Genomic DNA, 27,604 nt, shown 5'->3' with positions numbered 1-27,604 from the left:
GGCTTCCTCACGGTAAGAGGAACTGGTTGCAATACCTTCTCCCGACAGCAGCATGGTTTCAAATGAGGACCCAATGGCTTCACTGAGCACTCTGAAGAAATAGCTTGTATTTTCAGGCTACTTCAACCACCATCACAATTGTCACCAATCCAATAGTCAGAGTAGACTGTCTTGTCCATTCACCAGAAAGGCTATGGAACTTCCCTGTCACTCCGGACACTCAGGCTTGAGGGTTGAGTGAGCTGGCACTGCCCATATTATAGCTGCTAAATAACTGAGGGTCACAAGCATCAGCCCTGGGACAGAAATAGGTAAAAGCAACAAGGAGTCCTGTGGCACATTATAGACTAACAGATTTATTGGAGCATAAGCCTTCGTGGGCAAAGGCCCACTTCGTCACAGGTATACATCTGACAAAGTGGGTCTTTGCCCACAAAAGCTTATGCTCCAATAAATCTGTTAGTCTATAAGGTGCCATAGGACTCTTCATCGCTTTTGCAGATTCAGACCCACACGGCTACCCCTCTGAGAAATAGGTAAGTGGCTTTCCCATTATACAGGTGGAGAAAGTGAGGCACAGAGGCTGGATGCAGTCTGTCTTGAGCAGGAACCCAACACAGCCACGAAATAATTCATGTGATTAGGGAGCAGATGCATGAATGGGATAGCTAGAGTTGTATGCTTTGCCTTCACAACATAGAATCCTATAGAATCATAGGGTTGGAAGAGATCTCAGGAGGTCCAACTGCTTGCTAAAAGCAAACCAATCCCAATTAAATCATTACAGACAGGACTTTGGCAACCCGGGACTTAAAAATCTCTAGGGATGGAGATTCCACCCCCTCCCTAGGTAACCCATTCCAGTGTTTCACTACCTTCTTTGTCTACACTACAGAGTTTTGTTGGAAAAACTGTTGTTTTTCCAACAAAACTTGAGGAACATCAACACTTCAATTGCATTCTTCCACTAGAAAATTGAAGAAAGGGGTTTTCCCAGCATTGGTAATCCTCATTTTACAAGGAAGAAGCCTTTTTGCGAAAGAGCTCTTTCACAAAAAGGCGTGTATGGTCGGAGAAGAGGGAGTTCTTTCGGAAGAAGAGGAAAGAAGAAAAAGCACAGGTAGCCATTCCACCCATAGCAATCACAATTTACATGTTGGGGCTCGTCTAGACTGCATTCCTCTCTCGAAAGAAGAATGCAAATGAAGCAGATTGAAAATACAAATGAAGTGAGGATTTACAAATCTTGTGCTTCATTAGCATAGTCACGTGAGATCACTTTTTCAAAAAAGGGTTTTTTGAAAAAAAAAACCACTGTCTAGACAGGGTTCTTTAAAAAAAACACCCTTTTTCAAAAGAACCCGTACTCCTGAAAAAATGAAGATTTTTGATCTGCTTCCTTTGCATTCCTCTTTCAAGAGAGGAATGAAGTCTAGACATAGTCTGAAAGAGCATCTATTCAGTCTGGATGCTCTCTTTTGAGAAAGCAGATCACTTTTTTGATGCACTTTTGCAGTGTGGATGCTCTCTTTTGGAAGAAGTTTTTTCGGACAATCTCTTCCGAAAAAAGCTTCTTCCGAAAGAAGCCTGTAGTCTCCAGTGGTTCTCAACCGTGAGCCATATGGCTCCCTAGGGGCCACATCCTACCTGTAGGGGTCCACATGGAAAAAATGGAACATTAGGTAAATTATGTACCTTTTTTTCCAACTAACAGTGGCTATGAGGGAGGCCACAGAGGTAAACGAGGCTCAGAAGGGGGCCATGAGCAAAGAAAGGTTGAGAAACACTGCCTAGAGGTAGCCTTACTGAACTTCCCAGTGGCTTTAAAGCTGCTTCCCACTCACTGGAAATCTTGAGACTATTCAATGAAAAAGACCACTTGCCCTCTTTCAGTCCATCTTCTAGGGTACAGGAGACAAGTTGGTGTAAACCACACAATCTTATACCAGCAAGAGTAAATCTTGCCCAGAAAAATTATCCAAATTGCTGTGTCAAAGCCTGGACTATAATTCAGCTCTGACATCAATCCACTAGACTATGCTGCTCCCTTTCATAAATGATCTTCTCTTATTCATGTCCTTGTGGCCTCTATTTGACTGCTTGTGGGGAAAAAACTCACAAGAGTCCATTTTATGCAGTACATTTCACCAATCAGGAAGCAAGGCATTCTGGCTTATACCTAATTACTCAAGTCAATGGAAATAATGACATGGTTTTCTTTAGATCTGTATTCAGAGGAGCCTGCTGTAAAGATTTCTATCAAAAAAGAAAAATGGTGTACAAAATAATTATTTTTGGGATGCTTCTCAGTTTTTACCAGTGATGAGGGAAACAGCAGGAGTTCAAACAAGGGAATATATTTTACTGATGTCAAAGGTTTATTGCATCATTGTTTTAGAAGTTCAGGCTACATAAATGTTCAGGACAGTGAAATATTAAATTGTTATAGAATAATGGTACCTTTAAATGGCGGGAAGCACTTTAATGGTATGCTGAAGTTGTTGCTAAAATTATTTTAGCAATTTGGATTTATGCCATTGCATAAGGAGGCATTGGACTATTCTCCCTCCTCTTCATCTGCCATTTGGACACAGTATCTTTTTGTGGAGGAAGACAGAATTAAAACGGGGGCTATTTTTTTTAACCTGAGTTAAAAATGAGCCCATCTATTAAAAATCGAGGGTGGGAATTACTCACCTGAATTTGGGTTTCTTGTGAGTGTTCTTTGCTGAAGTGAATTAGCAAGCTTAAGCCTCTTTTTAATGTTGAACTTTGGTGTGCTAATAAACTATAAACCAAATTTAGTTCCAGATGATTTGCAGAGGGGACCCCCTGGGCTAAACACTATTCATAAAACTGTTGCCTTGCATTGGAACAGGCAGCAGTGTGATGGTGCTAAGTAAGAAACTTGAGAAAAGACTAGGAGGAACCTGCTGGTGACTTCGTAAGGACAGTAGGATAGATCAAAGCACTTTAGGGAACTTTTTAGTGTGTGGCAGCAGGGTCTATCTTGAGACCTAGTTCACAGTGAGCTAGGGCAAGGTAGAGTTACACCTCAGTTTCCTGTGAACTAGATGTTTGTTTAGGCAAACCTTGACAGGAGAACTCTCACTGAAGAAATGCAACACTTCACAAGAGTTGAAACTAAGCAGGGACAAACTAAATGGCCCATTCACTGGCCCCAATTGGGTACTATTCTTGAGTCCATGTCTGTAAGCTGTTAAAAAGTCCAAAGGAGATTCTTCTAAAGTCTTTGGAAGTGAAATTGAGGCGCTATTGGGCAGAAGTGAATTACCAAGCGTCTCCTCTTCAGGTTGTAAATCCACCCTTATTCATCTTTTAAAAAATTAATAAACTAATGCAGCCCCACACTTTCATCCCTGTGCTCCCTTCTGAAACAATGCAAGACTCCTTGACCTACTATTCTTAACCTTTACTGACAAAAAGATTGTAATATAAACAGGACATTTATAAACCAGCATTGGAAGTCTCTTCTGTTGTGTGATTATCTACAAAGTGTTATTACCCCCTTTTTGCACAGGAAAATATGTCTAGATTTTCATTGATCCATCTTGAATCAATGCTTTTAAAAATCTTAGACACATTTTACTTAAGAGCAAAAGCATGCATTTTATGTTTTGACATGGTATTATTGATTGGAAAGGAGAGAGCAGTGCTCGCCACCTGACTGTCTCTGCAACTTCCGAGTCTGGCAGTGTCTGGTAGCACGACGTCCTTAATGGCTTTGCTCCCATTTTTCTGCTTGTTCCCTTTCCTCTTTATCCTCCCAGACCGCAGCACGGTGCCTTTCTCAGTTTTTTAAAGTAATCAATATTGTGCTGAAACCTCCTGCTGTTTGCCGTCACTCATATTTGGCACAGTCATAAATTATGGATAGGTCTCTCTCAACCCATATAAAATTTCTATTGCATTTGTCAATTGCTAATCAATAGTTCACTTTTCTTATCCTCAAAGACACACATGTTTTGAACTTTTAATGCAAATGTTTCCCTCTCCCAGCCCTCCAAATCTAGGAGAATAGAATAGATTCAAATAGGAAGACAGATGTTGCAAGTTCAGAGATCTGCTGTAGTGCTTGATGTGATGTTAACACACATACTGCATCTGAAGACGCAGAATTCAGCTACAATCTCTATCTTTGGCTGGGTAGCAAATGTATCCCAGACGATATTTTATCATGGCTGAGCTTACCTGTGACCCTTTCAACCTTTGCTGCACAAGATGCTCACAGTGGTAGTCTCTTTGAACTTCCAGAGCTAATGGCATCTGACATTTAAGTCAACCTTAAAGAAATCTCAGCAAACCCAGTCACTTAAACTAATATGGCCAGTGTCTTTTTAAAGAGGTATATTGATATTCTTTGTAAAATGTCATGTTATGGTGATGTTTTAATCAAGTGCATGACTCTCTCAGCTTCTTGCTAGCTTTGAAATTGGGTTGTAAACCAAAAGTAAACAAATAATCTTTGGTATAAAAGTATAGATTTAAAAAATTGTCACCATCTGAAATAAATTCTCTAGCCCGGTAGCATCAACTTCAGTTGCAATATCTTTAATATGGGTGCAGTGGTGTTAACTGAGGCAAGAAGAAGGCACTGGTCGAGTGAGACTGCCTGAAACTGTTTTTTGCTTTAGGCAAAACACAGTGCTAAAAGAGTTGAAAACAAAAAAAGCTTCCTGCTGCCGTCCCTGGAACATTAAACATCAGAACTGCAACCATTTGCTACCGTACTTTAGTGGTGTGAAAAAGTGCTTTCCTTTTGAGCCCTCTCCCCTGGTCACAGTGGAGGAAGGGAACTTGTTAATATTTGGATGAACAACTGTAGTCACTTCAAAAGATCGATGGCCTTCCAAGCAAGCAGTAGCCTTGCTCAAGCCTCAGTGTCAGAGATCCTCATGTGGCGCTGGTTTTCAAGAGGGTATTTGCAGTGTGGAGCCCTCCACTCCATAACACTTCTAGGTCTGACAGAGCCTGTGCTGCAATTGCAGGTAGCTAGCTCAGCTTCCAGAGTAGTGAAGCTGTAGCAGCACGGACTTAGCTGCTTGAATAACCACCTAGCATTCTGGGTCGGCATGTCCAGCGCGTACTGAAAGCTGCACTGCCACAGCTACCAGTATGCGAGCTAACTCAGTTAAAGCAACCTGCATTCACTACGTGTGAATATTGCAAACCAACCTGGACTTAAATCTTCAGGGCACTTTGTGAAGGTCTCCTTATTGTGGGGCCATATGATGCTACCTTTGCTCATCCTGAGGAGGGCTTTACTCTACCGGTTAGCCCTGTTCATTTAGAGGAGACCACTGGGACGTTTGGGAAGGAGACCTAGTCTGGCTGTCTTGGTTTGGTTAAGAGCTATATTAAAGTGAAAGGCATCTCTGGCAAGGAATCAGCACTTTGCGTGTTAAGTGCTCCAACCTGACCTAGGTGCTTCACAGACTCAAGGCACTGGCCCTTCAGATACTCCACCATTTAAGTTAGACATGAGCTCCTAGAAACCAAAAGAGTCCGGGTGAAGGAGTGAGGAAAGAGGGGTTTCCAAACTGAACTGATGTTGATTTTTTTTTATCAGAAATGCATGTGGAGGTTTATGATGGGAGCATGATTTCAAAGGGGAAAGCATAGTGTAGTTTGAATGGAACTAGAACTAATCATTTCCAAGACAGTGATTCATGGTGATTGGTTTAATCTTCTTGCCTGATTGATTGAAGCTATTGGGGACACTGTCACGTATGGGGGTGGTATTCAGCACATTGGGCAGTAAGTCATATACCCCAGGTCCCTGACTTCCAGGCCAGTACCCCTAGCTTTGAGTCATGCTGACTGCCTGGTGGGAATGTGCTTGTAAGAACTTAAGGTATGTCTACACTACCCCGCTATTTCGAACTAGCGGGGTAATGTAGGCATACCACAATTGCAAATGAAGCCCGGGATTTGAATTTCCCGGGCTTTATTTGCATAAGCCGGGCGCCGCCATTTTTAAATCCCGGCTGGTTCGAACCCCGTGCCGCGCGGCTACACGCGGCACGAACTAGGTAGTTCGAACTAGGCTTCCTAGTTCGAACTACCATTACTCCTCATTCCACGAGGAGTAACGGTAGTTCGAACTAGGAAGCCTAGTTCGAACTACCTAGTTCGTGCCACGTGTAGCCGCGCGGCACGGGGTTCGAACCAGCCGGGATTTAAAAATGGCGGCGCCCGGCTTATGCAAATGAAGCCCGGGAAATTCAAATCCCGGGCTTCATTTGCAATTGCGGTATGCCTACATTACCCCGCTAGTTCGAAATAGCGGGGTAGTGTAGACATACCCTTACTGGGTTAATTTAGGAGCCACTGCTTTCAGAAATGGAGGCCAGCATTGATCATTGCTGGATTAGCTGTACACTTAACCCTGTGGTATCCACATATGCCTCTGTGCTCTCCTTACTCCTCCCTGTCCCACACTGCAGTAACTAGATTGCCACCCCTTCAGAAAGAGAGACCAAGGGGAAAGGATGAAAAAGAGAAAATGTAACTTCTTTATAGTGAGAGGAGGAGGTTTGTGTGCTTGCATCATAGGACAACAGGAAACAATCAGGAAGGTCCGTATTGCTTATTTTCAGGATTGCCAATATTTACAATCTGACAGTGTATTTTGCCACATTTGTTTTTTTCCCTTGAAGCCCCAGCTCCTGGAGTCAAGTGACTTTGTGAGATTTTTGGATTTAATTTCTAAAAATACAATAAGCTTCCTCATGGTTAGGGAGGTAAGGTGAGGAGGAATCTTGAAAATATGAGCCCTTCATTCAAAATCTGAAGGCAAATAAAATGTGCAGATCTTATAGTTTAAACATCACATGATTTTAAAGCCATCTCATAACTTTTGAAAATAATCCTGATTTTTTTTTTAACATTTGAAGTTGGAGTAGTGGCATGGCTCAAGCCCCCCGCCCACCTTTTTTTAACACCTGCTTGTTTCACTAAGGGTACATCTACACTGCAATTCTATTTCCGGATACAAAAGGTATCCCGAAATAGCTACCCTGCATCTTTTGAACACTGTGACATGCTGTTTTCTGCTTCCCTGTAAACCTCATTGCACGAGGGATAAGGGTTATTTTGAAATAGTGTTTTATTTTGAAATTTGGCACTGTGTGGACATGCCAAATTTCAAAATAGCCTATTTCGAAAAAGAATCAAAATAAGATCCGCAATTTGCCTAATGCAAATTGCGTATCTTATTTCAAGCTAAGGGTGCAGTGTAGACACACCCTAAGGGTGCATCTACATAGCGCAGTTACTTTGAAATAACTTATGTTATTTCAAAATAACAGTTCAAGCGTCTACACAGCAATTCCATTATTAAATAACAAATGGCTTATTCCAACTTCTGTAAACCTCATTTCACAAGAATAACACCTATTCCAACACTACACGTGGCAGTGAAATGGGCGTTCGAAATAAAACCCTATTTCAAACTACCTGTTAAACCTCATTTCAGGAGGAATAACAGGTAGTTCAAAATAGGGCTTTATTTTGAATGCCCGTTTCACTGCCGTGTGTAGACACGGGCAGTTATTCCAGGCTTGTAAATTTCAAAAATGGTGCCCGGCCGGGAAGATGAAAATCAAGCGCGGGATATTTAAATCCCGGGCTTGATTTGCAATTCTGAATGCCTATATTTGCAGCCCTATTCTGAAATAGGCTGCAAGTGTAGACATACCCTTAGTGATCTTCATTCACTTTTTATTAAGTGATGATTAAGGCCCCTGCATTTCCCCCATTCACAGACAGGCAGAGAGGAAACTGTGATGTAACATCACCAAAGATTAAATATCAACCAAGTTCCCCCCAAATGTATGAGGAATGAGGAGTGAAATATTAGTAGACTACATATAAATGGACTCTCCATTCACATGCTCCAGTCAGTCTGTTGCAGCAGTATAAGCAATGGAAGTGCCAAGCTTCTGTTCACTACTGGGTGTCTTCTGTCCTCCGTGATTCCTCAAAGATGTTTCATTAATGCATCTCTGCATAACATTGATCAGTCTCCCATATTCATATAGTTTCAATCCATGCAGAGGGGGAAGACTGGTTCTTTGGGCCCCTCTCCCATTGGTCTGTGTACATTGTTTGCAAATAGGCTAGAGGTAGCAATGAAAGGGTTCGGGGAAAGGAAATTCTAATCTTTGTTCAAATCTTGAGGATAAGTGGACTCTTGCTCTGTGTTGGCTTCCTTCAGTGTAGACCCTAAGAGAAGGTTCTGAAGGCAGATGATCCGCCAGGAAATGAGTTTGCTGTGGTAAAAAATCCACAGCCTCCCTGTACTGGGAGATTAAGGGTTTTGCTGGCTAGAAAATGGATCAGCCATGTTATGCCCTCATCCCACCAGTGGCTCTCACACATGGAACCTGGCACTAAGTCCAGAGGCATCTTTCCACTGACTTCAGTGGGCTTTGGATCAAGCCTTTGGAATTCCTATGGAGTTTCAGTGGATGTGAAAGCTACAGATGCTGGTGGAAAATGCAAATAGAAACAGCAGTGAAAGTGCCACTACTCACCCTTGGTGTGAATGCACATTATGATGCTTCTCTGCACCCCCTTAAGTGAGTAATGGTCATTGGAATTAATTATTCATATCACAGGTTTCTGAGGTTTTATTTTTAATTCATGCTGAATGCTTCAATTTTAACCTTCAGGATACTGGAAAGGGCAACAGTACATCCCAAAATCATGTTCCTATCATTCTGATCTTCTGTGGTAGCCTCCATCTTAGCTAGAACTGGGGCCTGACTCAGGGCTTTCCAGACTTTAATACATGCGTTTCTATGGCTTGAGGTAAGCAGACAGGCTCTGCAGCTGAGGGCGGTCACAAACTTTGTTGCATAGCTCCCATTGACTTCAATGGTGTTCTTTCAATGGGTCATGTTTTTCCTCATTCCTATGCTTTCAAAAAATTCCCAGAGACAAGATTTTTATTGCATTTCTCCCCTTCTGAATTATCTTCCCTTCTCTCCCTTTACTGAGTCATGCTGGAGCTACTTTATTTGGCCACGTTGCATCAAGAAAGCCCTTCTGAGTCCCCCTAGAAGTCACTAGGAATCTCTTATGGGAGCACCCAGGCCGATGAGTTTGCCTCAAAGGGCTTTCATTTTTTCCTCTTAAGTGCTTTAAAAAGATGCTTTTATGGCATTGTGTCTAAGTTTTATAATTTAGTTGTTTGCTGTGTTGTGCAATGCCTGGAGCACTTCCCTGGGGGGCCCTTGATAAATATTGCTCTGTTATAATACTGTTTTTAAGCTACGTAGCCAAATGAAGACACCGTTGAAATTTTTTGACCCCGTTATTCATATCAGTGTCCATCTGCAGCAGGCACTCTTTGGCCAAATTTGCTGTGCAGCCAACATCCTGCAGAACGGATTTACATGTAATATTTGTTTTTCCTACTTTTTTTATAGGTCTAACACATGTAATTTTGAGTTTTCAAAATATCCAGTGTGTAATGTCTAGCTTATTTCATTGGCAAATGCTTTGACTGTCTGTGTTTCTGCCCCCATCGTTTTGAAATTCAATATAAATAGAGGCTCCTTTAGGAGGTTTCTGGAGACAGGGGAAATGTCCCTTGGGAATCCTTCCATCCCTGAGCCCTAGGGATCCCTTAGTTTGACTCTGTCCTTTGACTCTGAAATCTGATCTGGCTCAGCCATCCTTCCAACCACAGGGCACTGACTTCTGAGCTTATCAATGCCATTCCTGAACAAGCTAGAGCATTTGCTGTTGCTGTTGAAAGATGTGAAACATTTCCTCTCCCTTAACAGAAATGCCTCCAAAGCACTTGCAAACCCAACTGACTCAGACAGCAAGAGAGCAGGAACAGAGGCTCTTTTCTTTCCCCCACAAAATGATCTGACTAATTTCAATAATTATTTGTATTCCATAGTGGGAGGATTAGGACCCAGCTGGTGTAAATCATCTTCAACTATGGAGCTATATCAGTTTATTCCACATGAATATGTGGTCCCAAGTAACCTACATTGCAATCAGTGAATTGCTACTGGACAACCAAACTGGTTCAGTGACCACTGGCTACAATTTCACCCTTCATTCTGGTTTTTAATAGTAGGGATTCATTTTAACATTTTTATTCACTGAAGAGGTTCATAATCGTAAGTCCAAAGAGGGGAAGAGGCAGAGAAAAATGAGCATGTCTACTTAACATGTAACATCCAAATATTTTTTAAAAAAGAAATAAACCTGACAAGAACAGAATATGAGTAAATCACCTTTTTAAAAAAAAGAGTGCGAGAAACTCTCCACACTAGGTTCCTGGCAGATAACTATCCAAATCAGACATACATAGAACTCTCCTTCTGGCTAATAAAAAGCAACAAGCATTATGATTTGGACTAAGCAACAGCAGGGTTATTTTTTCTTAAACTGTATCCTTCATATGAGAAACTAAAATATTTATTGGGGGAACTGCAGGAACGAAATCGAGTATTGGGAGAAGATGTTTGTCCATTTACAGTGATCCTAGAAGAGAGAATACAGAGAAAACGCATTAAGAAGCACTTCACATTTTTTCCTTTTCTTTAACCCAACCCAATCTCATATCCACAAGGGACAACCTCCTTTGATCATTCCAGATCCATATTGACATGTCCCATGCCATGCTTCACTCTCTAATCTTTCAGCACTGTGCACACTGAACACATTGCAGTACATACATTCATTACCGCTCTGAGCCAGAAACCACGCATACCATACCAGAGACCACAACTAGATAGAAGTCACTGGTCAAAGATCTTTTACATTTCTTTTCTGCTGTTTCTGCTGCCTCTAGAGGAGACATTGATTTGTCCAGAGAATTAAGCTGAATACTCTTGCATTGTACTTTGCTTCCTTACATTTTGGTGGAGCCATGGGAATGTAGGGATGAGAACTGGCTTATTCTTTTTACTCAACCAGCGGACCTTGTGTGTCTGCCTCATGCTCTGTTACTTTGCCTCTGGTTACCCATCTCAAATGAGAGAGTAGCTGGAAAAGACAGAATAGCACAGAACACATGTCATGACTCAAAGTGCAAGAGACCCTAAAGAGCAGAGCAGGTCCAGTTGTGCACTGTGACATATGGAGAATTGGTGTATCAAGTGACAAAATTATATACACTCTGTGTAATATAGTTCTGCAACAGGGTGTTATTTCACTACATTTGGGTCAATGAATTGTAGCATACTATTGCTTTGAGATTTTGAACCATTAGAAGGGAAATAATGTTGATTTGAAAGAAAGAAGGGGGGGAAGCAAAGGGTGTGTTGAAGCACTGAAAGAGTTGTGTTTAGCACTACCCAGGCACCTCTATTGTGTTTTTTAGTATGCAACGTTTTAGAGCAATGCTGGCACAGCTTGTCTCATTAGTGGCATCAGTCAAACTGATACTTCCAGAGGAACCTCCAGTTCAGTGTTCACAGTGCTTATCCTTGTATCAGGCCTGTGTAAACACAGAAACCTTTAAATGATCTTAAGCAGTCTTGCTCCAATTCCATGAGAGAGAGCATTACCTATGACGCTCCATGAGACCGCAACCAGTAGGACTGAAATTCCATGACACACAGAGTTTGGGCTGAAATAAATCATTATCATAGCCCCAATTGCTCAGCTTGTTCCATGTATTGATGGTACCGAGGGCACAGGGCCATTTTGTGAAGCCACACCCACTTTTGCTGAGGCCACACCCCTTTCTTGCAGGCTACAAATAGGTATATACAAAAGAAGCACCTCAAGAAACGCAGTGAAATGACAATCATAACAGATCATCATTTGAGGCAAAGAAAATTGTTCTCCTGGCTGACTTAAGAATGTTTGGGGCTTGAACCCAATGCTGGTTCTTTAGGCGGTGTGTCCCTAACATTACATTTGTTAGAACTCAGACTTGATTTCATGGAAGTCAGCAAGAAGCTTGCCGTTGACTTCCATGAGCCTTTAACTAAGTCAGCTTTGTGGATTGCATAAGATCACATGGGGTTATATCATAAGCAGCTTGAGAAAGGCTCATTATCAGGTCTCCAAAGGAACTGTGTTCTTTCCTGCTTTCGCACTCTGTAAAATAGCAATTCCAATAGTCATAAGGGGAGGGTGTGTGATGTGTTTTGTTTCAGTTAACAGATGAAATTCAGGAGATCGACTACTGTATTAAGTAGCTGATAATCTCAGAATGGGAGTGGTAGCATACTCATGCAATACTACCCACGTAGTTACCACTGGAGGCTTTTAAATAACTAGAGACACTCACACCTTAGATTTCTTTCATTTTTCAGAAGGCATCAAGCCATGTTTTCTCTGCTCTTTTTAATCCAGAGTTGTTTTATTAGCCCCAGTAACCTATTCTAATTCCAGTATAGCCAACACCATTCTTCATGATGCATTTTCGAAAGGATATGGTATTGTAAGACATATTTGAAACCATTACTATTATTATGCAGTGTTACTCTGCTCTGTTGAACAACTGCCAGGTTCTGCCCCAGAAATGGCTGAATTTCAGTGATGATTTCTGGATATATAAAATTTGTAAAATATTTTCCTCTGGGATGAAAAGTGCTATATGATTATGAACTACATTGGGGGGGGGGACAGACATCTGATTTTGATCTTATTTTTAAAAGTTTTATACTGGAGTGAATCGACTAACAAGAAGGGACTTATTTCCAGTGTACTTTTGGTTTCCCTTTAATTACCTATCATGATTCTCAGCTGGAAATTGGTATAGTTCCATTGAAGTTAATGGACCATATTACTTTATACCATCTAAGAATCTGACTCATACTATTTATGTGATTATACTAATAAAATAGTGTGCATGTGTATGTAAACATCCTAATATACTATGTTGCTAATTATTATGTTTACTGACTAATAATAAATTAAGAATGAAAGTAGTTCATGATAGACATCTTATGGACATAAGTCATTCCAGTGACTTGGTTTGGTGGACTGGTATTAGCTGAGGCCTAGAGATATCACATTGTCTACATTTTTTGTATTCTAACCTATCAGCATGTGTCAGAGTCAAATTTATGTCTGAAACTAAGTTTGGAGTTTGATCCAGGTTAAAATACTGCTATTAACTAATGAACTGGACTAAGAAGAATGAGAAGTCTGCTCGTATAGTTGGTGCGTAGGTAGTAAAGAAAAGTTAAAAGATTGGTTTCTTTGTTGAAAATAGATTATAGAAGGATTGACCACAGATTGTAAGTATTAATTTCAATCCTTCTTTGAGTCTAAAAATATCTGGGCAAGTGGTGCTGTTGAATATTTCAGTAGGATTTGGAAGAAAGATCTGAAAGAAAAGCTCATCCCAGAACAAGTTTTGAACAGCTGTAAGGTGTATTTTCCTATAGTCATGTGATGCTCACTAACTTGTCTGAATGGTAGCAAGTTTAAATGGCTACTACGTCAGCTGAAGACAGCTGCCTAGGATGATTCAGGATGGGTTACATGGACGGTCAAAGTAGGAAGAGCATAGGATAAATATATTTGGTTCTACTAGGAGTTATTTCCAAATTCCATTTGGCGGATGGTAAATTGACGTCTAGTGGTATTTAAATTCAGCTAAGCCTTTCATTTAGCATGCTGCTGCTCTAAGAGTTGTGACAAGAGCTTGGAGAATAAATCACTATCAAGAAGTTCCCTGGTTTATTTAACCTCTTATTTTGCTCATTGAATATTTGTGAGCAGTTTTCAGTTTCTTTGTATGAGTCTATTAAGTGATTTTTGCATTTAATGCTGTGGCGGATAGTCATACAAAAATTCAATATTCTGTTTTGCTTCATAAGTCATGATGGTTAGCTGTGATAGCATTGGCAAAGGCACATGTTCTTGGTTTTTTGTTTCCTCTCTGGATGAGTGCAGAGAGATTTTCAGTACACGTGCTTGTGTATGTTATAGTTTGTTTAAAATGAGTACAAATGGAACTCCTTGTCAGAGGATGTTGTGAAGACTAGGACTTTAATAGGGTTCAAAAAACAACTTTACATAGATTCATGGAGATTAGATCCTCCAATGGCTATTAGCCAGGATGCTAGGAAAGGTGTCCCTAGCCTCTGTTTGTCTGGAAATGGTTGACAGGAGAGGGATCATGTGATGATTACCTGTTGTGTTCCCTCCCTCTGGGGCATCTGGTATTGGTCACTGTCAGCAGACAGAATATTGGGCTAGATGGACCTTTGGTCTGACCCCATATGGCCATTCTTATGTTATGTTCAGGTGAAGGTGACTTTTTGAATTTTGATGTCCACAAACTTTGTTTATGTGAGTAAAATTGAATTAGATGGAAAGCAAATACAAAGTGAATGCAAGCAGGCCCAAAGCTTATTTGTTTTAACAATTCAGACGTATCTTCTTTTTGCCACTTCCCTATTTGGGGTTGATGACATTTTTTTATATCCTCTTTCCAAATCTGATTGTATGGCAGGCAGTAGCGCAAATAAGTCTTGCTAAGAACTGTTAATGTCCAATACACGTACCAAGTCTTTGACTCCCCCTGGGTTGTCGTCCATTCATGATCATTGCAAGTGACATCCTATTGATGCTGAACATGTCCATACCAACATACCTTAGCCACCCTAAATTGTCTTCAATTGAGGCAACCCACACCAGGCTCCTCACACTTTCATTTTGTTCCTATTGTGGGATCCACAATTATTTGATGATCTTCATTTCCATCATGGAGAGCATACTGATTTCCTTTCTTGTGGCTGTCTGTGATGGGGCATATCCACCCTGCACTGGTCAGGAGTGGGTTAACTCAGCCCGGAGGGTAGGGAAGGTCACACCCCCTTTAGCTTACTGGGCATGCTCCGGCTGCACTAGTATAAGAGAGAGATGCTCAGTTCAGTTGCGGCAGATGGCCAGAGGGGAAAGAGCTCAGGACGCAGCTCATGAGCAGCCCCTGCAGCAACAGCCGCTTCAGGAACAGCAACTCCAGCAGCAGCAGCTGCAACCACAGCCTCAGCAACCACCCCAGTCAGTGAGGCCATCTTGGTGACACCAACTCACCAAACAACACTACTAAGACCACACTGCACACTGAGAATGGTAGGAAGTTGCCCAGGGTGGAGGATTGTTCTCCGGGAGCTCAGTGCACTTCTGCTGGAATCCCTGCTGAGCAGGCAGTGAAATCCCCCACTGCCAACAGGGCCTTGGGCTGGGACCCAGTGGAGTGGGAGGGCCCGGGTCTCCCTATCTTCCCCAACCCCACGGTAACGCCACTCCCAGGGTCCTTGGGAGGCTTACCTTTGCACTAGGCCTGCAGGGCTGACCGTATCCTGAGAAAGGGAACTGTACAGGAGGCCCCCAGCTAGCGACCCCTGAGTTCCAATCCCCCGCACTTACAACCATTTTTGTAAGTGCGGACGGGGCTGAAAATCCCCGACTTACGTCCTCAGCCCTCATTTATTACAGCTCATGGCGCCTACCATAAATGAGGGTTCGAGTTACAACACCCCCAATTTGTGACACTTCCCCAAGAACCAGTCACGTTGCAAGTCGGAGGCCTCCTGTACTTTGGGTCTAGGCCTGTGGGGCCATATTTGCCCTAGTAGAGGGAACTATACTTTGGGATTAGGCCAATGAGGCCGTATTTGCCCTAGTAGGGGACATTGTATTTTGGGAGTAGGCCTGTGAGGCTCTATTTACACTAATAGGGGAAGCTGTACTTTGGGATTACTGGCAGTGGGTGCCCTGGGGATGAGGACACCCCTTGACACTGTCCAAATCTCAGTTCCGTATAACAGGATGGGTTTAACTAGTTGTATGCACTCTGCCTTTTAACTTCAATGGTATCTCATTCTCACAGAGAGCTGGAGTTGGCTCCACTATTTTGAACGAGACACCAGATCACTCAGCAAGGACACCATTGTGAGCAGCAATTGATCCTAGGTACTTTAAATCATTATCTTTTTTTGATGGGGCCTCCTCCCTCAGTTAAAATACCTCAGTCTATCAACATTTACTCTAAGTCCTGCACACTCTAAACGGTTTCCACTGTTCAAAGTCAGTCTGCAGATTTTTACCTCTTCTGAATATATCATGAAGTTATCAATAAACTGCATACTCCAACCCATGACATCTGAAGACAAATCACAGCTCAATGCTGACCCTAAAGCAGGTCAATGTTTACTGGAAATTCTCTGTTACAGCCCCATTGGGTTGTTTTACTTCAGTAACCACTCCAGACATGTGCTGGATAAGATTTCTATATCATATTAGCATACTTCTCCTTCACAAACTCCACCAATTAATTTTCGTGATATACTAATGCATGCCTTCTCCAAGACCAACAAAATACTCAGTTGCTATCTAAGGGTATGTCTACACTACCTCCCTAGTTCGAACTAGGGGGGGTAGTGTAGTCATACGGAGTTGCAAATGAAGCCCGGGATTTGAATTTCCCGAGTTTCATTTGCATAAAGCTGGCCAGCGCCATTTTTAAATGCCGGCTAGGTCGGACCCCGTGCCGCGCGGCTACACATGGCATGGACTAGCTAGTTCGGATTAGGCTTCCTAATCCGAACTAGCTGTACACCTCGTTCCACTAGGGGGGTAGTTCGAACTAGGGGGGTAGTGTAGACATACCCTCTTTGTTCATAGGCCACACGTGGCATCAACTGTAGTCATCCAGGCTTAAGTCCATATTCACCCTCCTAAATTTCAACTATTCCATGCAGACCTTTCCAGGAATTTTCTCCCATACTTTCTTAACTCATCGATGTAATTGGTTGATAATTAGCAGAGTGTAATATCTCCTTTATGCTTAAAAATTGTTACCACACATGTTTACACCATTCATATGTCATTTTCTCTTTCTTAAGAATATTATTGAACAGACATATAAAATAACTTGAATGTCTTTTCTTCCCTGTGACATGAGCACATACACTGTACTTCAGCAGACTCAGGTGCCTTCTGCTTTTTCCATTTACCTAAGTGCCTTTTCTAAGTCTCTTCCCCCTGCATGCAATCTGTCATACCCCAGTTTGGCTTGTGTGGTCTTAGTTCCTCCCTTGGGTTCTCATTCATCATTCTTTCAAAATAATCACTCCAGACTATGTTGATTTATTCACCATTTGTTTGCAATACACTGTGTTCATTTGTAATATGTGCAAATCCACTCACCTTCCGTGTCTCTTTCTTTCTTGCCTCAGTGAATTGGTAGATGGTCTTTTCTCCCTTGCATCCTCCTTTTGACATCTAGCCCTTCACATCTCAAAGGTTTTGATGTTGCAATGCTTACGTTGTCCTCCTTTTTTTTTTTTTTTTTTTGGACTCCATATGTGTCACCTCTTTGCTGCTCAAGCCACTGGTCTGCCATTTTTTAAAATTTTATCTATTTTGGCTCTACAGATTCTTTAACTTAAGGATTCCATCACCAAATTGTCCTCTTTATCCTTTTCAGCACTGGTTTCATCCCTCCTAGGACTCTGTCAATTACAGCAGTGCTAACTCTAGTTTGAATTGATTACACTCCACACATCCCTATATGTAGCCAGGAGACCTACTCATTGCTACTTGTTTAAAGATTTTTTTTCATTCCCATCTTTGTTTCTGCCACTTAGGCCTTTTTATGCCTGTGGGTTCTACAAACTTGTTTGGTACTGGACATGGGTATACCAAACACACACTGCAACATCTGACCTTATATCTGGATTTTTTTTTTATTTCTTTTTTTCACCATTTCTTCTTTAGTTTCTGCTTCTAATTTTCACTGGTGAAGTTATTGGACATACTTCTTTTTGACTGATTTCAGTTAAAATGTACCATGACTCATGAACTTGGCAACCTTTTTCTGTTGTTTAAACAAGCTTGCTTGTCAAGCAGGTTTGCCCAATATCACAAGTCTGTTGACAGAGAATTGCTGCTTCTTATCCAGGATGAGATCAGATGACTTAACAAGTAAGATGGACCAGAGCCATGAAGTTCAGATCAGAATCCAAACTTTTCCCTAATTCAAAGATGTTTGAAATGAGTTCTGCTGTGATCCTTTCATAAGGAAAGGCCTAAACTGTAAAGTTCAGATGTGACTCCAAATTCTCCCATTACTCAGGAGTCTTCTAATCTGTTTTATGAAGTGAATGCAGCTGGAGAAACCTATTCAGATGAAGAAAAATCCACAGATCTTGAATCAAAACTTTGTGTAAAACAGACTAATTTAGGGTATGTCTACACTGCAAAGTTAATTCAAAATAACAGCCATTATTTCAAATTAACTTAAATAGCGTCTATACATGCAAACCGCTATTTTGAAATTAATTCGAAATAGCGGAGCACTTAATTTTAATTTGGTAAACCTCATTCTATGAGGAGTAATGCCAAATTCGAAATAGCGAACCCAGGAGCAGGTTTGCATGAAAATCAAGATGGTCCGGCGAGACCCCCAACCCTGGGCCCTGAGCTGCCCCTTCCCCTTCTTCCCCTTGCTTCCCCCTTCCAGCTCCCTCCTCCCAGATTTCTCCCTCCCCTCTCCCACTCTCTCTCTTCCCCTCTCCCACCTCCTTTTCCCAGCCTCACCAGAGGTTCATCCCCCCCTCCACCTAGTTTTATTCAATAAACCCAGTTTCTATTTTTGAATATACGTGTCTTTTGTTTGACATCAGGAAGGGGGGTTAGGGAGGGATAAGTGGAAGGACATGAGGGAGGAATGGGACACGAGCCCTCGGTGGGGAGGGGCCCTGAGCTGCCCCTTCCCCTTCTTCCCCTTGCTTCCCCCTTCCAGCTCCCTCCTCCCAGATTTCTCCCTCCCCTCTCCCACTCTCTCTCTTCCCCTCTCCCACCTCCTTTTCCCAGCCTCACCAGAGGTTCATCCCCCCCTCCACCTAGTTTTATTCAATAAACCCAGTTTCTATTTTTGAATATACGTGTCTTTTGTTTGACATCAGGAAGGGGGGTTAGGGAGGGATAAGTGGAAGGACATGAGGGAGGAATGGGACACGAGCCCTCGGTGGGGAGGACCGGGGTGGCTCTGAGGGCTCCTCGGGGTGGATGCTCTCCCGCAGGGTCTCCTGGATTCTAACAGCCCCCCGATGGAGCTCCTGGATGGCAGCCTGCAGCAAGTGCAGCCGGGCTGATGGCAACGACCCCACGAGATGCACCGGCATGCCCAGGGGCAGCTCTGGCTCCATGTGGCTGAGTGCTGTGGTGTCTCAGGCACTCAGGGCACTCCAAGACAGGACTGCTTTGGCTCTTGTTTGAATTGACAGGGAACCCTGGGAACCCTGAGAACTGTCTGTCCAGGGTGGGGGTAGGGTTCCTTTAAGCATGGAGCTCAGTTAGCCTCAGGCAACAGCCCCACTCACTAAGTCCTAACCTGATGCCCTGCTAGCACTGGTTCCAGCCAGCCTTAACTTCGGTTCAGGGTCTTTCGAAATAGTTTTTGTGTATAGATGCGTTATTTTGAATTAGCGTAATTCAGATTAACTATTTTGAATTAGCTTAATTCGAATTAATGCTGTAGTGTAGACATACCCTTAGTGTTAAATACTACACACTTTTTGAGCATGTGACTGATTTCTATTCAAATAACAGAGATCTATCCTAATAGCGTGTTGATAACCCAGCCATAAACTGGAATTTCTGAAAATCTCATGAAAACTATTTCTCGTGAGATTTTCAGTTGAACTTTTCAGGTTTTGGTTGATCACATAAAGCTCAAATGAGCACAAGAATTTTTAGTCGCAGATTCAAATCTCTGAACCATTTTGGGGATTTGATTCATCACTAATACTGATATATTAATAACCCTCAGATTGAACCACATCATTCACATGACAGTGTTTCAAAAGTATACCTTACAGAACACATTTTAATAATAGAAGTGCTGTAATGAACCTTTGTAATTTTTAATAACAAAGACAGCTGTTGTGTTGTACAAAGCACTCTTGCATTGACAAATTTTGAATGTGTTTCATCCAAGAAGAAATACAAGTTTATAATTGTGAAACTGAAATGGTTTTGGAAACCACACTAAATTGTGTAATTGTAGCTTGATACTTTATATAATCCATGCAAATTAATGTAACCTGTTTGGAGCTTTCTGAAGTTTACTTCAGGCCAGGACTTAAGCTTTTTCCTACCCTAGCAATAAAAGAGGGTGTATCATGTGGGCTGCTCTAGCTAGCAGTGTGATCTCCATTCGCCTGGCATGGGGTAGACTTCTCACCTTCTTTCTTCTGAGTGTGAGGCCAGAATCCACCCAAGAAATCCCATCCACACCATTAACTGTCACTTGAATTAGCAATTGACTGATTGAGAATCCAAACTGCCCCAGATCTAGTCTCTTTAGGATGAGATTTCAGGTACATCTAGACTGCTGAGTTCAGTATCCCAGAAAAAAAATTCGGAAAAGCAGACACATTTTTTCAGCATCCTGAAAACCTCATTCTATAAGGAAGAAGGGATTTTTCAAAAGAGGCTTTTTTTCTGACATTTGGCCCCGTGTAGACAAGCCAATCGACAGAAAAGCCTCTTTCAGAAGAAAAGTGGAAAAAGGTTTGCTACTTGCGCATCTTTTTCAGATAGAACTTTGTAATCTAGACACAGCCTCAGTATGCTGAGTCCACATCTGCGTGGGTGTCTGACTGCCCCTGGGTTGACTTCTTTACCAGTGGGTTCCATCAGTCCTGCTCCTTGCTTTCTCTCCAGATGCTGCCGCAACATACAAGTTCCTTGTCACCCACCCACCCACAGAGACGCAAAGAACACTGTGCCTCTGCCCTCGCAGTAACCCATCCACGATCTCCTTCCTTCTGTGGTTCTGACTCTCCAGAGCAGTGTTGGTGCAGGTTCCCAGGGGGCTGCAGGCTCAGGCTGCTCCCTGGACCTGTTCCCCAACCCAGAGATAGATCTCAGTCAGTTTGATCCTTGCAGCAGCCAAACCCACCCAACGTTAACACCATCTCATCCTTCCACTTCTTTCCAGCCTGTCTTGTCAAGGAAAATGAGCTGAAATTTCCTTCAATCTCTTCCTAGTTCCTGTTTGCTCCCCTGTTGGTCAGGGCTTTGGGGAATGTGAATGCACACCTCCACAGTGAACTCTTCATCCAGGTATTGTCAAGGGAATTTTCTAAACAAAGTTTCTCCAACCACAGTCTATTAACAATCATGGTGCTGGCTCCCATTTTCAGCAGTAAGCTGCAATAAGAGAAGACTAATTTCCTAATATATATATATTGTAGTTGGCAAGACAAAGTGACATAGTCATCTTAGACAGATCACCTCCCATTGGCAATCCTTCCATGCTCCCTGTAAGCTGAGCTCTTGGGCCCAGGAGAGATTCAGATCTGCCCAGCTGATTAGCAAAGTACCCACAGCCTCCCAGTCCGGAAGCATGTGTTTATATTGGTGGTGCATATCCGCACATACCTCGGTGCAAATAACAAAATTTATTCTGCACATGGATGGAAAAAAATTGACCACATTATAGGGAACATTGCTCCCCACTCTCTCAAAAATCTTGGGAACCTTGATATAAAACAAAGATTCTAGGAAATATGTATGATCTTCTAATCTGTTGGGGATGGGCTGTCAGAGATCCTAGGGTAGATTCCTATCTCATTCAGTAACTCAGCCCTTTAACTCTATCCCTCCATTTTCTCATCTATAAAATGGCTTTAATGATGCTTGTGAAGATCGTTCAGTTGGCAGGCTTTTTTTCTAAATGCTACCCTTTAGCACTACTATTCCTTTTCCTCCTCTCTCTACTGGATTCCTTTTTTTCTTCATGTATTAGCATATAAGGAGTTATAGATAAATAATGTCTTACTGAGTAATTCCAGGTATATTCAGGGGCAAGTTTCCATTCTTTCCTGTTTGTAAGCTTGCTTATTACCATCTGGAATCAGGAGGAAAAAAGTTTTAGGGGCTTTTAACATAGGGTTTAACTAATTTCTAATTATCTCTGAGTAGTGCTGTAATTTCCAGCAGCGGCACATTTATTATTGGTGCTGCTAATAATTATACATGCCAGTGTAAAAATATTAGTTCAGCCTATAGATTTAGATAAATGAAAATAGAGACCTTCTATTTTAGAAGACAAGGAGAACATGTGGATTAAAATATGGGCTTTTGGGTGTAAATCTTGTAGCAGCAGGATGGCTTGTGATCTTAACAATCTTGAATTTGTTATCCTCCAGATTTCCTTGCTGTCCACAGTGTTTCCTCAAAAATGCAGGTGAGCAGGAAGCGTGAATACAGCAGAACCTGCTGTTGATGTTGTTCCTGAGCCCTCCGTTCGGAATTTCTGAGGTGTGTTTGTGCCAATGGGCATACCTGTCTCTGTTCCCTAGGCACGTTGTAACAGCTCTCGTTTCTCAGTACACACTTTCAGCCATGTTTCCATGCTAAAGCAAGGCCTACAACGTGACTTTATACACAGTGCCAGATTTTGTTAAGCACACAAAAGAACCCTGGTGCCAATATGTTACTAATTGTCTCTTCTGGCTGTGTCAGAGTTTGTGGGACAGCCAAATGTACAGATCAGTATAATTGTTAATCTTCTGCTTAAGGTACCACACTTTCTTTGTTACCAAACATGTTGGCTCCTATCTTGATTTTCTGTGCAGTCCAGACAGTTATCATTAATAATGCTTTTTCTACTTCTTCCTCAATAAGAGTCTAACAATTTATGTGTTGCCTTCCAAAAGTGCAGCATTTTATGTCCTTTGAAAGAGCTAAGTGTCTGGCTGATTTGCCCCATATTTAATAGTGAAGATGATACATTTGCTGCACTATATCCAGAAGGAAAACTTTATGGCCCTGATCCTGCAAATATTTATGCATGTGCTTAATTTTAAGCACATGTGCAGTCCCATATTTTTACTCCTATCTGTGCATTAAGTTAAGCACATGGATAAGTGCTTTCAGAATGGAGGCCCAAAACTCCAGCTTATCTTGGGCTTGTCTACACAGGTTAACATTCATTTTTATGAGTGTTCATACAACAGCTTAATGAGTTTAATTAACTGTTGGTGTGACTTAAAAACATTTAATTCAAATTAACTTTCCTGAGTTTCCATGTCCCCTTTTCACTTTCTTGGAAGAGGTCTTCATTTCATTATCCTTCTGCTCACATGGAGACTGATCCTTCTTACCTTTACTCATGTGAGTAGTCCTATTTAATTCAAGGGGACTGTGCATATGACTAAGACTTTGGTAGTCATTAACTTATATAGAATCCTCTGAGTTCTTCCCTGATAACCTTTGCCCCCCTAAAAGTTAAGAGAAGCATGTCCACCAAATTTCTTTATGCAGAAGACGGTCATTCAGTATATACTCCGCAGATCCTCACCTGATGTAAATCAGTATAACTTTATTGATTTCAATGGTGCTATAGCAATTTACACCAACTTAGGTTCTGACCCTTAGTTTATTTTCTGTTTAGTGACACCTTAATCTCACCATGATTTACTAACTTGTTCACACCCTCTCCATGAACCCAATCTAAAACCTCAATTATTTGATCATCCTTAAGAATTGCTAATTAAAAAAACAGATGTTTAAAAATCTATTTTGATGTTTTCCATTTGGCAGAGTATTATGTTATGAATAATATAATATGCACTTCAAGATCTTGTTAATTTTGATGTGATAATGAACGGGAATTCCTAGTGGAGTTTCTGAATGGTATTAGCTCAACAGTTATATGATTAAGTAATAAGACCTGCTGAGACAGGCACTTCTTGAGGATGATTGACTGCTGTAATTGACTGACATCCAGAGGTAAAGTCAAGGGCACCGATTTACAGATCAGGTTAGTTATCTCCTGGTAATGCCCACCTGGTATGTCTTATTGGTATGCTAATATTAACTGTTATTAAAACATTTTAATGACTTTTAATTTAAAAGTGGTAAATTTAAATTATACATTTTCAAATAATGGGAATTGAAACATTCTGATTCATTAAAAGGGATCTAAAAGTTTTGTTTTGCATACCAATTCTTGAAGAGATCATTTTGGTTCATCTTCAGGGAAAAGTAAGTTTTGTTCAGCATTATCAGTGAGCAAGTATGAAATACCCAGAAATTCCTGAACAACCCACAGAGCCTGAAAAATGAGTGGTCACGGCCATATCTTAATTTCATACCTGGAAAAGCCACCTTAGGGAGACAGAATATTGATGTTGGAGCCTGCTGTGGAGATAGTGGATGAGCTAGAATGTGCCTATTACCTACGAGTAGATGCTTGTCAACATTAAACGAACTGAAATGCGAGTCGTGTAAGTTTTTACACTGAGGAGCATGTTTTCAAACAAAAAATGAACCTGGGAGTGATTGAGTGCTCTGGCTAAAAGCATGCTTTGACACAAGTATGCATGATGCTATCAAAGCCAAGACTTTAACAGGGTTCAAAAAAGAACTAGATAAATTCATGGAGGATAGGTTCATCAATGGCTATTAGGCAGGATAGGCCAGGATAGGAAAGGGCAACAGGAGAGCCAAGCTTCTGTATCTGCAGTAATCTGGTGGGACCAATTTTGCAGTTGCATTTAAGGTGATATTATCTCTTCTGTTATAAACTCTAGGTCCTGAAATGATCTGTTCCAAAAGAACTTCTCTTTAGAAGAAGCATGGCTCTTTAGCTAGGTCATCACTTGGGAGTTGGGGAAAACTGAGTTTCTAGTCTAAGCTCTGCTACTATGTGTCCTTGATCAAGTTTACTCCCCATTTCTGTGCCTCAGCTTCTCTATCTGTAAGGGTACGTCTAGACTACATGGCTCCATCGACGGAGCCATGTAGATTTGTTGTTTTGGAAAAGGGAAATGAAGCCGCGATTTAAATGATCGCGGCTTCATTTACATTTACATGGCTGCCGCGCTGAGCCGACAAACAGCTGATCAGCTGTTTGTCGGCTCGCCGCTAGTCTGGACGTTCCCCCTGTCGACATCAAAGCCCTTTGTCGGCAGCCCCGGTAAACCTCATTCCACAAGGAATAACGGGGCTGCCGACAAAGGGCTTTGATGTCGACAGGGGGAATGTCCAGACTAGCGGCGAGCCAACAAACAGCTTATCAGCTGTTTGTCGGCTCAGCGCGGCAGCCATGTAAATGTAAATGAAGCCGCGATCATTTAAATCGCGGCTTCATTTCCCTTTGCCTACAACCCTCATCTACATGCCTCTGCCGACAGAGGCATGTAGTCTAGACACAGCCTAAATGACAGGCAGCAGTATCCGCCCTCCTTTCTTTTGCAAAGTGCTTTGAGTTCAGTGGATGAAAACTGCTGTCCTAAGTATTAAATCACATTAAGCTTAACATTTAGGGTAAGTCTATACAGCAGGGCTTAACTTAAAATAAGCTATGCAAATTGATCTACGGCAATTGTGTAGCTTAAGTCAAAATAGCTTAATTTGAAATTAGGAGCATCTACACAGTACTTATTTTGAGAGAGAGCACTCTTTCGCCGACTTCCCTTACTCCTCATACAAAAAGGGTTACAGGAGTCAGAGTAAGAAGTCCTCTAGCTTGACAGTATTTCGACATTATTTTGAAATAACTGCCTGCTGTGTAGACGCAGACTAAGTTATTCCAGAATAATGCTAGTTATTTCGAAAGAATGTTGCTGTGTAGATGTACCCTTAGCATTTACACTGCACCGTTAAGTCAAGATAACTAGCATTATTTCGAAATAACAATGCGAGCGTCTACACGGCCATTCTGTTATTTAGAAATAATTTTAAAATAATGGACGGCTTATTCTGAAGTCTGTTAACCTCATTCTATGAGGAATAATGCCTATTCCAAAATAGCTATTTTGAAATAAGGCGTGTGTAGACGCTCCACTGCTGCTATTTCAAAATAGTCTCTCACCAGGGCCATTCTAAGTTATTCCTCCCCAGTGCCTCCTGAGGCTCTACACATCTAGCACATCTACATTGAAGGGAAGCCACAAAAGTAGTCCGAGGCAGGCTATTTCAGAATAACTATTCCGTGCAGTGTAGATGTACCCTTAGTGTACAAATGTTTACGCTACACATTAAGACAAATCAATACATTGTAAAGACAACTCCTGAGCTACAAAATGCCTGAATTACATCTTTATCACTGCTGTAAACATGAATTGCAATAATTAAGAACTATGTTGATGCAGGATTCATTTTTATATTCTTTGGATACTTTAAAATACCCTTTTTATGCCCTTGAATTTAGAATAATTTATGGTAAAGGATCGAGAGTAATGTGAAGATGAGCTTTGCGCCACTCTTGACCCCTGCCATGAAGTTATTCAAAACTCAATGAGAGATCAATTCCAGTGCAAACCATACTGAAGTCCTAATCTGTGAGCTGTCATCAGCCTGTAGCGAGTTTGGAACATGCCATATAGAGGCATGGCAGATGTTGTAAATCATGCTTCTTCTTTCTTGCTTTCTCTTCAGGAATCTAACCTTATTGTAATGTGTAAGAATAGGGTCAAGTCAACGTCAGTCAATAGCCATTTTTGGATTGCTTCATTTTGCCTGACCATGCACTAATTGGTCCCTTAATGCATCATTTAATCTCTCTCCATACAGGCGTTGCTCTGTTAATTTCTGTAATCTAGCCACCTATTAAAACATTATTTCATTTTCTTTTTGAGTCCATTTATATAAGGAAAAACTCTCAACAATCGCCAGTGACTTTGGGGGTTTTATAGAACTTCCATAAGCCCAGAAAACATTTTGTCTCTTGGTTTAATAAAACTTGTTTATATTTTAACCACTATTACACTTGGTAGAAGAGTGTTGTTTTCTCATTGTTTATACCATTAGCAATTAGATACTACTCCGGTTTCTTGATATAGCTGAGCCAGGCCTCTACTAAGTGATCAAACAAGTCAATTTTGAAAAGACAGAAATTTTAAACCTCTTATTCCCTTTACAAATGAACAGTTTACTCACAGTCCCAATGGCTGCAGGCTTCAGTTTCACTTTCCCTAGGCCTCTGCAGTCCCATCCATCCTCACAATAGGTTGTAGTCTTTTGTTCTTTACACAGCAATGATATGAATGAACCCTTCAGGCACATTGTTCTGTTTGCTACCTCTTTGACCACTTGAAATACACCTTTTCTTAGTTAATACATTTATTTCTGGTTTATAATACAACCCAGTTTATGTAATTTCTAAGGGAGGGAGGATGAGAGACTGTACATACCTTCCTTCTCATTGAGGAAGGAGGACTTCATGCTTTTGGGTTTGTGAATGAGTGGGGGTGAACATCCCAGTGCTGTAATAAATGTCTTAAGCTGAGTTTATGCAGAACTGATCTCAGGGACTGTATCTGCAGCTGGCTGTGACCCTGCCTGTATGCTTTGCTGGAAGAAGCTGGAGAACCTGGCTTAGCAAGACCAGGTAAAAGGGGACCTGGGTTCACTGACTAGGCAGGTTCAGTGATATCTTTAAGCACTTCAGTTGGCCTTCTAGGGGTCCCAAACCGTCACAGGGGTGATCAAAGTCTAATTCATAGAATCATAGAACCATAGAACTGGAAGAGACCTCAGAAGGTCATCAAGTCCAGCCCCCTGCTCTAGGCAGGACCAATCCCAACTAGATCAACCCGGCCAGGGCTTTCTCAAGCCAAGACTT

The sequence above is a fragment of the Pelodiscus sinensis genome, chromosome 12, assembly GCF_049634645.1.
Source record: "Pelodiscus sinensis isolate JC-2024 chromosome 12, ASM4963464v1, whole genome shotgun sequence".
Lineage (NCBI taxonomy): Eukaryota > Metazoa > Chordata > Testudines > Trionychidae > Pelodiscus > Pelodiscus sinensis.
Note: the sequence above shows the minus strand (reverse complement) of the source record.